Genomic DNA, 16,101 nt, shown 5'->3' on the forward strand with positions numbered 1-16,101 from the left:
TTATTTATTTATTTATTTTTTATTTTTTTTTGTAAACTATGCAATTAGGCCGCCTTTCTCCGTCTCTTAATTTTCTACAAATCTTGTGGTTGTTGAAGGTCTCCTTTCCTTTTTTTTTTTAGAAGGACTGATCAGATTGATCAAGGCACGACAGATGCCTTAAGGGCGAAGCCAGGCCTGTACCAGACTGCCTTCCCAGGCGGAACCGGGCGGAAGTGGTGAGTAAGAAACCACGGCCGCTACGGCTGGCTGCGGGGAAAGCCAACAACTGAGGAATAAAACCAAGCCTCCAACAGAACAATTCACAATTAACAAATAAATTCACTTTTGAGCAGGCCTGCCGGTCCTGCTGCTTTAATTCGGCCCGCTGCAGCGATCGGAGAGATAAGGCGGAAACAAAATGGCGCCCGGCCACGAGGCGGTGCTAAAATGGCGGCCGCTACTACGTGGACTTACAGGGGCCCTTCTGCAGCGACCAGAGGACTCCCCAGGGGCAATCCAAGGTCCCCAGGGGAAGGACAAACAGAAAGGAATCCAAAGAAGTTAAAACGGCAGAAAAAACGGAGTTCGGGGGGGGGGGAAACGGAGCAAAACAGAGCGTTTTAAAGCAATCGAACAAAAAACCGGCAGGCAATGGGAAGGGGTGGGGGGGCAGCTTGTAAGGTTTGCTAGCCTTCCCCCTGACTCCCCCTGGGGCCGGGAGAGCCTCCCAGGGGATTCTAGAAATTAAATAGGACCAACTGCGCAGGGCTAAGAGAGGAAAACAATTAAATGAGTCAAATACAACCTTGAGAAGAAGAAATACGAAGCAATTAGGGCTTTCCTGAAACGGCCAAGAGCACAATCCAAAAACTGCCTACTCTGCACGAGGGCTGAGCATAAACTGGGGAACGCAATGGCAAGCCACGTGATGGAAGGTGGAGCGTTCCTCAGAAATTAAGCTCAGCCTACAACAGCAGAGACTGAAGCTCCACCCACTCTCTGGACGATCCGAGCAGCTCTAAGGAGAACTTGTCAGTCCTTTCCAAAATATAGTACTTTTATAAGCAATTACTCAGAAAAATCACACTCAATGTGTTTGTTCCTATTGTAGTCATGAGTCAAATGGGATGATCAGCTAAAGTATTATGTAGACCTTTCTTCTCAGTAACTTCTATTCTCCTAATTATGGAAATAGCAGCACTGTCTGGATATGACATAAATTACATCAGGCTGAACTTTTATCTTTAGGTACCATATTACACTTTTTATAAAGGAGAAAGGTTGAGGGTGAGAATGGTGTTTAATTTATCTCAGCACTTCTTAAATGAATATTGAATAGCAACATGAACACAAATGCTCCTTGCCTAAGGAATGCATCCAATGTTTGTGTATAACATCAAACCATTCCAACATTATTTTATGAGTATATCCTTTATGTAAAGAGTAGTGCTTTGCGACATATTATGCAAATGTTTTCCTAATCATATATTTTAGAAGTAGTTAGTTGAAATTAATAAATGCTAAGTAGGAACTATATTTGTTTATTTAGACATCTCTATTTCTCACCTTGCAATGGAAACTCCCCCCAAATACCAATAATTTTACTTTTCTTAAGGCTGGCACTTAAGAGAGATGACAAGACTGAACATCGACATCTTAGGAATCAGCGAACTAAAATGGACAGGAATGAGCGAATTTAATTCAGATGACCATCAGGTATACTACTGCGGGCAAGAATCCCTCAGAAGAAATGGAGTAGCCTTCATAGTCAATAAAAGAGTAGGAAAAGCAATACTGGGATATAATCCCAAAATGACAGAATGATCTCAATTCAAATCCAAGTCAAACCATTCTACATCACAGTAGTCCAAGTCTATTCCTCAACCACTGGTGCTGAAGAGGATAAAATTGACTGGTTCTATGAAGCCCTAAAGGACCTTATAGAATTAACACCAAAAATGATGTCCTTATCATCATGGGGGATTGGAATGTTAAAGTAGAAAGACAAAAGATAACCAGAATAACAGGCAAGTTTGGCCTTGGAATACAAAATGAAGCAGGGCACAGGCTGATAGAATTTTGTCAAGAGAATATGATGGTCATAGCAAACACTCTTTTCCAACAACCCAAGAGACGGCTCTACACATGGACATCACCACAGAAATCAGATTGACAATGTGCTCTGCAGCCAAAGATGGAGAAGCTCTATACAAGTCAGTATAAACAAGACCAGGAGATGACTGTGGCTCAGATCATGCTTCTCGTTGCAAAATTTAGGCTTAAATTGAAGAAAGTAGGGGAAAGCACTAGGCTACTCAGGTATGAACTAAATCATATTCCTGATGAATATACAGTAGAGGTGACAAATAGATTTAAGGAATTAGATCTGATAGACAGAGTGTCTGAAGAACTATGGATGGAGGTTTGCAACATTGTACAAGAGGTAGCAACTAAAATCACACCAAAGAAAAAGAAATGCAAGAAAGCAAAATGGCTGTCTGATGAAGCTTTGCAAATAGCTGAGGAAAGAAAAGAAGTGAAATGCAAGGGAGAAAGAGAAAAATACACCCAATAGAATGCAGAATTCCAGAGAATAGCTAGAAGAGATAAGAATGCCTTCTTAAATGAACAGTGCAAAGAAACAAAAGAAAACAATAGAATAGAGAGGACCAGAGATCTCTTCAAGAAAATTGGAGATATGAATGGAACGTTTCATGCAAAGATGGGTATAATAAAGGACCAAAATGGCAGGGACCTAACAGAGGCAGAAGAGGCGGCAAAATTACACAGAAGACCTATACAAGAATGAGCTTAATGTCCCTGATAACCACGATGGGGTGATCACTGACCTCTAGCCAGACATCCGAGAATGTGAAGTGAAATGGGCCTTAGGAAATCTGAGCAACAACAGAGCTAGTGGAGATGACAGTATTCCAGCTGAGCTAGTCAAGATCTTAAGAGACGATGCAGTAAAAGTGCTACACTCAATTTGCCAGAAAATTTGGAAAACTCAACAGTGGCCACAGGATTGGAAAAGGACAGTTTACATTCCAATTCCAAAGAAAAGCAATGCCAAAGAATGTTTCAACTATTGCACCATTGCATTCATTTCACATGCCAGTAAAATTATCCTTAAAATCCTACAAGCTAGACTCCAGTAGTATGTGGATCGAGAACTACCAGAAGTACAGGCAGGATTTCGAAGAGGCAGAGGAACTAAAGATTAAATTGCAAACATACGCTGGATTATGGAGAAAGCTAGGGAGTTCCAGAACATCTAGTTCTGCTTCATTAACCTATGCTAAAGCCTTTGATTGTATGGATCACAACAAATTGTGACAAGTTCATAAAGAGATGGAAGTACCAAACCATCTTATTTGTCTCTTGAGAAACGTACATGTGGGTCAAGAAGCAACAGTGAAAACTGAATACAGAATCACTGATTGGTTTAAAATTGGGAAAGGAGTCCAGCAAGGCTGTATACTGTTGCCCTGCCTATTATATGCAGAGCACATCATGAAAAAGGCAGGGCTAGATGAATCAAAAGTTGGAATTAAGATTGCTGGGAGAAATATCAACAACCTCAGATATGCAGATGATACCACTCTAAAGACAGTTGCTCCTGAGGAGGAAAGCTATGGAAAATATAGACAGCATACTAAAAAGCAGAGATATCACCCCGCCAAGAAAAGTGTGTATAGTCAAGGCTATGGTTTTCCCAGTTGCAATGTATGGCTGTGAAAGTTGGACCATAAGAAAGGCTGAGTGCCAAAGCATTGAAGCCTTTGATAGTGCTGGAGTCCCTTGGACTGCAAGGCGATCAAACTGATTAGTCCTAGAGGAGATCAACCCTGACGCCGCTTTAGAAGGCCAGATCCTGAAGATGAAACTCAAAATACTTTGGCCATCTAATGAGAGGGAAGGACTGACTGGAGAAGAGCCTAATACTGGAAAGATTGAGGACAATAGAAGGGGACGACAGAGAATGAGGTGGCTGGATGGAGTCACTAAAGCAGTAGGCATGAGCTTAAATGGACTCCAGAAGATGGTAGAGGACAGGAAGACCTGGAGGAACGTTATCCATGGGGTCACGATGGGTCGGACATGACTGCGACTAACAAAAACAACAAAGGCTGGCACTAAATGTTAAGGTCATTATCACAATGACAACAAAGCAAAGGAATACAAGAATAGGAGAGCTTTACAAAGCTGAATTTTCGATGCCAGCATGGGTCATTGCACTGAATAGGAAATGAAATATATGAACATTAAAATAAAGAAATGCATCTACACTAGTCATTCACAACTGGTGGCCCACTAGATAAAACACAGCAGCTCTATAGCAACCCAGGAAAGATAAAATACACCTTATTTTGCTGATTGCAAATACAAATTAGGGTTTGTAAAGTGCCTAGTTGCTCCACAAGGCACAAATCAGCGGAACACATTCAACTTGATGATCACAGTATAAAATTACAAGACTTTCACCCAGACTCTGACAAATATATTTTGAACTTCAGATACAACATAAAAACAAAAGTACTGATATAATACAGTAGTAATAGCATCAGCTTAAGGTAACATGCATAGAAATGTGGTCAAAAATATTGGTAACCATCCATTTTTTTCCCCCAAAGAAAAGGCATTCTGGAGCAAAACACAATGCCCTGTGTTAGAAAGTTGTCTCAGACCCAGGTTATGGGCCCTCCAGCAAGAGAATGATTCAAAATATACATCCAAGAAAATCCAACAATGTTAGAAAAGCAGACAATGTGTTGTTCTGAAGTAGCCTGCTATGAGGCCTGATCTGAATCCAATAGAACATTGATGAAAAACACTAAAATGCAGTTGAGAAAAACAAGCATCAAGCTATAAGACCAAATTGCCAGTTGAGAAGTGTAGAAGCCTTACTGAAAGCTATAGAAAGTATTTGGTTGCAGTTATCACTTCAAAAGAATGTTACAAAAATTGTATTAACAGTAATTATGTACATACCATATTCTAGTAAATAATAATTGAAATTAAAATGGTGAGTTATATATCAAAAGCAGGAGACTGCTCTACATTCTATGGAATGAAGAATTTTGGATGCCATTTACTTATATTAGTTTCAACTTATTTTACAGCAGATTGAGATTTTTTTTGTGAAAAAGTGGGGCTGCCTATATTTTTGGCAATATCTATCTCTGATGAAAAGAAATTGTAAATTAATATGAATTACCATATGACTTTATTTGAACTAATTTAAATAAAATAATTTACTGTCTGGATAATAAGCCTTTAAAATAGCCAGTATGTCAGTGTTCCAGCAAACCTCCATTCCAATCAGTAACTCTGAGACAGACATCATCTCAAAAGTACCTTTATTAGAATAACACGTGGCACATCTGTGGAATCTCAAAACTAAAAGTTTCCCGGACTTCCCACAAACTACAAACCATCCCCTTTTCCCTCATCATCACATCACATGAAACAATCCCAAAGTAAGTTCCTTTTTGTTCCTGCGCCACACTCCATGACCTTGAACTAACAAAAGAATTCTATTTTGTCTACTTAGAGCTACTCAATTAAAATCACTCCCCTCCCACTTTCTCAACCTATGTGCAGCGTTGAATAAGGTTTCCAAAGCTGACAAGCGTCCCCCCTTGAGAAGTTCGCTTCCTATAAGAAATAATAAACAAAACACAACCAGGGGTTAATGAGATGTCCTTAACCCCCTCTCCCCACTCCAAGAGGACCCTTCAGTTTGTTACAGAATTCCTCACGGAATTGGTTAACTAATCTATCTTCGGGTACATCCCAACTTTTAACCCAAGTAGCATCTGATACAGGATAACCCTTCCACAATACCAAGTATTGTAATCTCCCTTGGTGTAATCTAGAATTGAGGATTTTCTTGATTTCATAATGTGTCTCACCCTCTACGATTAAAGGTTTAGGAGGAGCTGTTGGTATTGGTCTTATAATTGATGCTACAGCTGGTTTTAATAAACTATTATGGAATACTGGGTGTATTTTTTCCAATAACCAGGAAGACTTAATTGGACTGTGACTGGATTGATTACTTTTGATATCGGGAATGGACCTAAGAACTTAGGGTCCAATTTCTTACTAGGAAGTTTCAATCTGAGATATTTTGTTGACAAAAATACTTTGTCTCCTACTTTAAATGGTGGTTGGAGGGATCTATGTTTGTCCACCTGCTTTTTGTATTCCTTAGCTTCAAAGCTTTTTTCATATCCTCCCAACCCTTTTTTAATGAGTTCATCCATTCTGTTACAGATATGGATGTGGGGGGCTCTCTAGGTAATTCTGGCATAGGGACAAATTCCATGCCAGTGTTGATTTGGAATGGAGTCAAGCACGTGCTGCTATGTACTGCATTATTATAAGCAACCTCTGTAAATGGCAATAACTCTGCCCAGTTTTCTTGTTTATAATTTACATAGCATCTAATGCAGTGGTGGCTAACTTTTTTGGGCTCCTGTGGCAAAAATTGCGAGCATGCCAGCACACCCGCACTCGCGTGCCAGCACCCAGAATGCAATGTGGCCCCCCTCCCCATGCCCCCTGTGCATACGCTCGCAATCCCCCAGCCCCCCACCTGCACTGCACCTCACAGCTGATTTTTTGGCTGGTTTGAGGCCTTTTTTGGCCTCCCAGAGGCTTGGAAAAATCCTCTGCAAGGCATCTCAGACTGAATTATAGGCCTGTTTCGTCACTTCCGGTATTACAGGCCTCAAACCAACCAGAAAAAAAAATCAGCTGTGAGGTGTGTGCATGCGCAGTAAGGTAAGTTTGCCTGCGGGTCGTGTGCCAGCACAAATGGTTCTGCATGCCACTTGTGGCATGCGTGCCATAGGTTCGCCATCACGGATCTAATGTATTGTTCCACCATGGCGTTCACCCTCTCTGCTGCTACGTTGCATGCTGAGGATAATCCTTGGGATGACCCAATAGACCTTAAAAATTCCCTCCAGAACTTAGCGGTAAACTGTACCCCTCTGTCTGAGATTATTCTACGAGGTACTCTGTGTAGCCTATAGATATGCTTCAAGAACAGTTTTGCAAGCTTTTTTGCAGAGGGTAGTCCTTTACAGGCTGTAGAGTGGGCTTGCTTAGAGAATAAGTCAATTACAGTCCAAATGATTGTATTCCCTCCACTCTCAGATAATTCTACAATAAAGTCCATCACGATTTCTTCCCATGGCTGTGTTGGTTCAGGTACTTGTTGAAGGAGGCTAGGGGGTTTCCAGTTCTGTGTTTCATCATGGCACAAATTGAGAAGCTTTTTACATAGTCCTCAACATCAGGTTTCATTTTTGGCCACTAGAACTGTCTTCTGACTAAATGTAGGGTTTTTAAGAAACCGAAGTGTCCCCCAACCACGAGTCATGGCTACGCTTTAGTACCATTAGTCTTAGATTATTGGGCACATAAAGTTTAGTCCCTTTCTAAGCCAGTCCCTCATTCATTGTCAACTCGGTTTGATGCTCCACAAACCAGGGATCGGTCAATAGGGCTGCTTTCAACTCAGTTGTCAGTTTGTCTTCCAGGCGTCTGGGGTTGCGATTGGCTTGGCCTCGGATGGTTACTTGACCTGCCGGTTGAGCTTCTGATATCATAGTCTGCACTACTTCCTCTCGGTGACTGTCAAATTGGGGTTTTCTTGACAGGGCATCCACCAATATGTTTTTTCCTCCGGGGATATATTTCATGTTGAAGTTGAACCGCTTGAAATACTGAGCCCAGTGGACTTGTTTAGATGATAGCTTCCAAGGTGTCTTTAGAGCCTCAAGGTTCTTGTGATCACTCCACACCTCAAACGGCTCCTTCATCCCTTCTAGGAAATGCCTCCAAGTCATCAAAGCCTATCGCACTGCAAATGCTTCTTTCTCCCAAACCGCCCACCTTTGCTCTGTCTCTGTCAGCTTTTTGGACACATACGTGTCCTTTTGGAGAAGAATGGCCGTGACAGCCATATCACTAGCATCAGTTTCGACTATAAAAGGTCTGGTTGGGTCTGGGTGCTGGAGAATTGGCTCAGCTGCAAAGAGGCGTTTTAAGGTTTTAAAAGCTCTCTGACAGTCCATTGTCCAAGCAAGGGGTTGACTGGGCTTCGGTTTGGTGAGGGAAGGCCCCGTTTTCTATAACTCTGTCAAAGGGAGGGTGACCTTGGCAAAAGAAGGAATGAATTATCTATAGAAATTGGTGAAACCCCAAAAGCTTTGAAGTTGCGTTCGTGTTTTGGGGGGTTACCAGTCTAGCACAGTTTTCACTTTTCAAGGGTCCATCTCAATTCCCTGGTTGGAGATTCGGTAGCCTAGGTAATCCAGTGACTCCTTGTGGAATTCACATTTTGACAGTTTTACATATAACTTGGCAGCTAAAAGTTTTTTCAGCACTTGTCTGACCAATTTGACATGTTCCTTGATGGTTCGCTGAATATAAGGATGTCACCAGATAGACGAGGACCCCCTGCTACAGGTGCGGATGTAACACTTTGTTGATGAGTTGCATAAGTACTGCGGGGGGGGGGGGCTTGAAGTCCGAAAGGCATGAGTCAGAATTGGAAACTCCCAAAAAGGCAGTTGAAGGCAGTTTTCCATTCGTCTCCCTCCTTTATGCGGACTTGGTAGTAAGCTTCTCTCAGATCTAGTTTGGTGAAGATCTTTCCTTTTGACAGGTGGTTTAATAAGTCCTTCATGAGGGGGAGAGGGTACATGTTTGTGACGCATTGGCGTTCATGCCCCTAAAATCAACCCATAATCTCAACCCGCCATCTTTCTTTTCTTTGAACAGCACTGGGGCGGCCAACCTAGATTTGGCAGGTTCAGTGAAACCTCTGTCCAAATTATTATTGATGTATTTCCTCAATTCAGTCATTTCAGCTGGTGTCATGGAATACATCTTTGGTTTTGACAGTTTTGCCCCGGGTTCTAACTCTATGGCACAATCAGTGGCTCAATGGGGAGGTAAAACATTGCATTATTCTTCACTGCATGCCTCAGCCAAATGTCTGTATTGTTTGGGTACTTGGGGAGTACCTGGAAGAGAGTTCGAGGTGGTGGCTGCTGCTTCAGTTTTTGGACCCATGTTGGGTTGTAGTTTCTTAGTGGGGGGCAGGGGGGCAGTGGGCCCATTCCAATTATAATTTTTTGGTATCCATCCTCCCACTTAATGGGAGGATTTATCTAGCCAAGCAAGTCCCAATATGACAGATTCTGACATCCTTGGAGCCACTATAAAACGTATGAGTTTGCGGTGACTACCCATCTCAAGTTTGATTAACTCTGTCATTTGGGTGGCCAGGATCCCCCCAATTAAAGTCCCATCAACTTGCTCAAACCTGATTGGGCATTTCAGGGTTTTTGTTTTTATACCTAATTGCTCAACGATAGGGAGGCCAATAAGGCATCTAGAACACCCAGTATCTATGACAGCTTCTAATTCTCCTGCCTCCCTCATGTCAGGCACCACTTTGACAGTAAATGTTGTGATGGGTGCACTCACCATAGGGTTGTCTTCTTTGTTGGCTTCTCTGTGGAGGGTGTCTTGGGTTGGACGTTTGTAGCTTCCTTCTGCGTGGAGAAGACCTTCTACGGTGTGTCTAGCAAAGCGGCTAGTGTCTGGAGGCTTCTGTTGAATTTTTTGACCCCTGGTGGCTGTATTAGGCCTTGGTTGTGGAGCTTGTGGAACAGGTGCATGGGCCAAACAGTCGGCTGCTCTATGACCATCCTGGCCACAATGATACTACTTCATTCATCATTCTGGTGGGTCGGGTGGGAGCAGCTTCAGTAGGTCTGGTCAGCAGTCATCTGGCCACAGCACTCCTTCAGGTAGGGGTCTTTTTTGTTGATTGATGTCGTGGTCTAATTTGAGGGCAGTCGCATACCACATCTCGGGTATCCCTCTAATGTTGCAGGCCTTTTTAACTTCTGGGTCAATGGTGTTTTTGAAATAGTGCAAGATGATTCTTATACTCCATGAGGTGGCTTGCAACCCTTCTAAAGTCCCATACAAAGTCTGGTAATGGTTGCTTGCCTTGTTTCATTTCCATTAATTTGTCCTCATTTTCCGCCACTGTCTGGATTTTCAAATCAGAATCTCAACAAATCAACAAAAGCATTGACATCCTGTAGCTCTGGGGCCTGTTCATAGTGCAATTGAGCCACCCAATCAGAAGCATCTCCCTCATTCATCCCATCTGTTATTGCAGTGACCAGATCGCACTCTGTTGCATATTGGCCTCCAAATTGGTCTATGTGAGACTAGATTCGAGGAAATAAGCAAAATGTTCATGCCGTCTGTCAAAAGTCGCTTTGAACAGCATATCTGGTCTGGTCTGGGGGGTGGGGGGGGAGGTGGTATCACCCTGGCAACCGTGGGCTGAGCCGGAATGGAGCCTGACGAGGCGCATACCTACTTTGGAAGGGTATTCTGAGGCCTGGCTGGGTTGGGGCTCTCTGGAAGAAGGGCCTCTGCAGGGTTGCTCCGAGTGGGGCTGATTTGGGGCCTGCCATGAAGAGGACAGTTGTTGCCTTATTCCCTGCATTGGGAAAGGGGGAGTGGCTGTCGCCTGCTGCCTGTGCAGATCCCTTTGTTGGTAAGGGATCACTGATTCTCTTTGGGGCCAAGGTGTTGCTGGCGCTGGCATCCACTGGCACTGGACCCACCCTTGACCAGGATAAAATCCCCACCCTGGAGGGATACTCTCTGCAGGGGGTAATCTCCTTTCTGCTTGTGGGGGGGTAGGGCCTGGAGTTTGTAACATACCCATTGTAGTCTGCATCTCCTGTTTCTCCCTTGAAACTTATCTTGCTGGGCTGGGCTGCTTAACTGGCCATCTTCAACTGATACTAGAGTGAATTCACCTTCCCTCCTTAAACTGGGGAAGGTAAAAGTGGGCTGCGTTATGTTCCAGCTTGCCTGGAGAGATTGTGGCTTTGAGATATAACTTTCCACCTTAAGCTGTTGAAGCTGTTCTGGGATTCCTGCTAACAATTGGCTTTGGGACATAATCTCCTGGTTGCCATCTTGGGAGGCATCTGATCCAATTGGGGCCCCACACCTCCAATCTGTCTCCCTTGCAGTATGTAGAGGGATTGAGAAAGAGATTTGTTCAGGCAGCTTCTCTTCTAGTCACATCTGACAACTCCCCCACGAGTTTGATCCTCTGGACCAGGCTCCTAAATCTTGTCTCTCTTCTGCAGGCTTCAATGCCTGCATCACCTCCTGCAAAGGGGGCTGGGGGATTCAATTAATCTTCCATCCCCCCCAAGCCCCTTCTGTCTCACCTCCCGTCTTTGCTGATTCTTCGCACTGCTCCATTTCTGGAATCATTCCTGGGGTTCAGCAACCCCTAACAGCTCCCCTCCTTGGAGAGCTGAAGGATGTCAGAGTTTCGAGATAATGTCAGTGTTCCAGCAAACCTCCATTCCAATCAGTAACTCCAAGAGACATCATCTCAAAAGTACCTTTATTAGAATAGCACCTGGCACATCTGTGGAATTTTGAAACTAAAAGTTTCCTGGACTTCCCACAATGTCCCAAACCATCCCCTTTTCCCTCATCATCACATCACATGAACCAATCCCAAAGTAAGTTCCGTTTTGTTCCTGCGCCACACTCCATGACCTGGAACTAACAAAATAATTCTACTTTGTCTACTTAAGAGCTACTCAATTAAAACCACCCCCCTCGCACTTTCTCAAGCTATGTGGCAGGGTTGAATAAGGTTTCCAAAGGTGACACAGTAAACACTGCCCTGCCCCCAAAGTGGTGCTTCTCTCTTTCACCCATTTCCTTTTTCCTCAGCATTTTTAATTAAATAGGGTAAATAATAAATAAATTGTAGTATTTTAAAACTCGTATTTTTTTTTCTCATAGGGAAAGAACAACTCCATGAAGGCTGAAAAGATAATATAAGTTGTCTCCCCTAAACTTCAAGCAATAGGTGAAACACAGATAAAACTTATGTCCTAGCCCGGTAACACAATTACTGAATTACTCTACCGACTTTCCCAAAACCATGTTGGTACTCTGCTTTATCCACACCCATCTGTTTAGATTCTTTTTTCAGATGTTAGGGAAGTGTAACTTTTTTTAGACCAGAGTTTATAGATAACATTCCTCCTCAGACATGCTTTCAAACAACCAAACTGCTTCTTTAAAATGCAGGTCCCTCTCTGTCTAATGCAGACCTGGGCATTTCACAGCCCACATCTGGCCCTTTTACTGTCCCTGTCTAGCCCCGGGGGGGGGAGGCTGGACAGGGATAACAGTACCTGTTTTTCATGTGGTCCCTTGGGGAAATTAATTGCTCTGGTCTAATGGAAACACACTTGAGGGAACATGAATTTTGATGCAAATATTATTTGATCTAAAAGCTGTTTCTACTTTATTATTCAACAAACCATTATAATTACTGGCCATTCTTAATAAATACTGCTGTATTTGCTTAATATATGATTGTGAAAGGATAAAATCTTTATCAACCAAACACAAAAATATGAAGATAAAAGGGAAAAAATGGCAAACGGGAGCAAGGAAATTATAAATACTTTCTCCCAAAAAATAGATAGAATAAAAGATAGAACAGATTATAAATAATTTTCTCCATTCTCTAGAGTTCTAGCTGTCAGGATTCCGTCAGTTACTCCAATTAAACCATGAGCCTCAAGCCAAAACTTCAAAGCATTTATTAGAAGTTAACATGCTGGCATTAGCCTGTGTATACAAAATGTTTTATGAGTTGATGCTAGCTTTACTGTGGATAGTAAGAACTGTGGCAGTTTTTTCAGATTAAAAACGGTCAAAAATTGGGACACTGGTATAATATTTTAAATAAATAATAACAGAAATGCACGGTTTCTATTTCATTTCAGCAGGCTACTTATATATCACACATCTATGCTAAATTAATTAGATTTGATCTTCATAGGCAAAATAGATATTAAAAATAATGTTTTTCATCTAAATATAAAATAAGCAACTCTCAACCTTTGAAGTAAAGAAACAGAAAGCTCAAGAATAAGTATAAGGCAATTATCCATTCAGATCATGGTCTTTTCTGTTGCCAGAACAGGGAAAGAGACAATATTTGTCCATTCTTTTCCCTACCTTATGATCTTCTAAGTCTCCTAAAATAGAGGTCGCCAACCGGTGGTCCATAGACCAGTGGTGGTCCGTGAGAAAATTTTGGTGGTCCACAGCACACCCGTGTCTGCAACAGGGGTGATAATGGCGGTGGATGGACTGATGCGCCTGGGGAGGAAGGGTAGCACATGGGAGATCATGGCATCTGAGCCCTTCCCAGGTGTTCCCTGGCCTGCCAGGGGAGGATGAAATCTCCCGTGCCCTCCCCTTAGGAGTCACAAAGCACTCATCACCCCTCTGGCAGCCACCAAGCCTCCTCCCACTATGCTTTTCTTCCTCCTCGCCAGAAGCACTCACACACCCAGCAGGAAGGAGGAGGTTTGGCAGGTGCCAAAGGGACGGTGAGCACTTTGCAGCTCCTGAAGGGAGGGGTCAAGCCTCCCCCTCGCAACATTTTCACCCGAGGGCATCACTGGCAGCTGCTTCCTGCGGCTCAGGAGGTCCGCGCTCTTCCCGCTGCTGCTTGGCCTCCTAGATGTGCAGAGGCAGGAGGCAGCAGCCATGACATGGGTTTGCTAGGGAGACTGCAGGATTGCACCACCACCCCACCAGCCATTTGATCTTCAGCATGTGGCTCATTGGCCACCATACATTATATTCCCACCACCCAGCACCAGTTCAGAGGTTCCTTTTCCCCCCACCACCCCGGAGACAGAGGGAAGGGAAGAGAGAGACAAGACACACACAGAGAGAGAGAGAAGGATAGGGAGAAAGAGAGAAAGAGAGAGAGAGAGGTGACAGATCCCAGTGTTTTGTTTTCTGTGGGAAACGGGTCCACATGTATTTAAGTATTTAAGGTTGCAGATACAGGCAGCCAAGCTAAGTGCCTGAAGGACCCCATCCCATCAGTGGGAGTCCAGGCGCTTCAGCGAGTGGCATACTGGATTCGTATTAGTGGTCCACGGGATTTAAAATTACGAATTTGGTGGTCCCTGAGGTCCAAAAGCTTGGAGACCCCTATCCTAAAACATGATCCAGAAGGTTGGTATTTCTCCAAAAGACAGAGAAGCTGCTGCTAGGTTAGCAGAAAGAAGCAGAATAATCAACATTCATCACTACCACACTGTATCTACCACAGGAAGATTTTATTTCTAAAAATTCTAGATCTACCCTCCAAAATCTCTGCCTGTATGTCTGCCACATGCCCAGTATACTAGCTGTCTACCTATTTTGGAGTGACAACACAGATGAAGAATGGAAAGATTCTATAGTATCTTTACAAGTAGAGTACATGTAACATAACAAATACACGATGACTGAAACAAATGTCACTTGATAAAACTGCATTTTATGACTGAAATGGAACAAATGTTTAATCTCTACTCACTCCCAGATTTTTTTAGAAGTACCATTAGCTATGATAGGAATGTCAATGTCTACAATCGCTAAAGCACATGATCTGCAAAGTTCTTTAAAGTTCTTTAAAATAAACAATGCCTCAATTCAAAACCAGGAACCAAGCCAAAGCTTTAAATATAAATATAAACACACACACACACACTCCTCTATATAATGTGTCTATGATAGTTGGCTCTCAGCCTGGAAAAAAGCTTCAGTTTTCCATATTTTTATTAAGCTGTTTAATTGTGATATAATGGGAAAAATAAGACCTCTCCACAATCCTAAGGAAAAACTATATAAAACTGTTCTGGAGTTTTATCAAACAGCTGTTAAGATACATTTGCCATGACTACTAATCAATGTCATCATTACAAAGGTTTTTTATAATTAATATACAAAACAAATTACTGGAACATATTCAAGCAGGGGAGGGGTGATATACAATATAAAATGGAGGTACTATGGAAAATAGATGCCTTATGAAAGCACACATATACCAAGCATGCAATCTCATAAGGATAAGCTCAAGAACAAAAGGTTTATTTTTGCCAATGAACATGCTCAATGTAAATCCTTCTGATTCTACTCACAATTGGATACAGACTGAATGAGCTCCCTTTATTCATTTCCAGATATTTTGAAGTTCAAGTCCCACCATCCCTAGTTCAAAAGATCATAGGAGCTGAAGTTCAAAACCAATGCAACTACTTGCACTGCCACTTTTCTTTGACCTTTTGATTTGCATCATTTATTTACTGATATGGCCACCAACCCAGTAACTCTGGGCAGTGTACAAAAAAACAAAAACACAAGATCAGCATTAGAATCCACCAAGCATCAACAGGCAATTTACCTCCTAGCCTTTTCTGGAAAGGCTCAATCAGTTCAGCCCTGATCACTTCAGCCCTGATGCCCCAGGAATATACCTGTTTTTAATGCCTTTCTGAAGACCAATAGGACTGGAGCTAACCATATGCTGGGGGAAGGAGAAGAGGGAGAGATTATTCCAGAGGGCAGGACCCATAACAGAAAAGCCACAACTACTGGATCCCATCAGTTGACACTGTTTCAAGAAAGACCTAATTTATGTCTATGCTATTACAGCAGTGGCCCCCAACCAGGGACTGGTTCTGTAGAGAGGTTTTTCCATGGAAGGGACATGGTTTTGTGTGATGCCTGCATCCCGTGGATTGGGCTTCACTTGTTTGGACAGCCTGATTTCTGACATGCCGCAGCCCAGTGCTGGTCCACAGACCGGGATTGGGGACTCCTGTATTAGAACTGATACAACAGGCAAATACAACTACAGACCTAACTATCTATAGAAATTCTCAGTTATCCAGATCATGGTTGTCCCAAAGCTGCTTTTTTTTTTCAAGAGGAAACTGGACTTTTTTTTTTCTTTGAAGACACTCAAAGTAGATGGTCAGAGCTAAAGAAGCTTCTTGGATGAGAAATGAAACACCTTCAAAGGAAAAACCAGAAAGTCCAGTTCCCTCTTGAAAAAAGCATCTTTGGTATAGGGACCTGATCTTGTGTCACTTAGGCTTAGGGCATTAGAGGCAATAACTAGTGCCTTAGATTGCACCCAGAGGGTTATAAGGAGTCAGCTCAGTTCCC

The 16,101-nt window shown here is 42.7% G+C and overlaps 1 protein-coding gene across 3 annotated transcripts in view; it reads right to left on the minus strand.

Annotated features, from left to right (window-relative positions):
* Positions 1-16,101, minus strand: part of PARD3B (par-3 family cell polarity regulator beta) — a 926,621-nt gene that overhangs the window by 868,626 nt on the left and 41,894 nt on the right. The window lies entirely within an intron of this gene.

This window comes from Notechis scutatus, chromosome 1 (genome assembly GCF_049901735.1).
Source record: "Notechis scutatus isolate UNSWTSFEM ecotype Mainland chromosome 1, rNotScu1.2, whole genome shotgun sequence".
Classification (NCBI taxonomy): Eukaryota; Metazoa; Chordata; class Lepidosauria; order Squamata; family Elapidae; genus Notechis; species Notechis scutatus.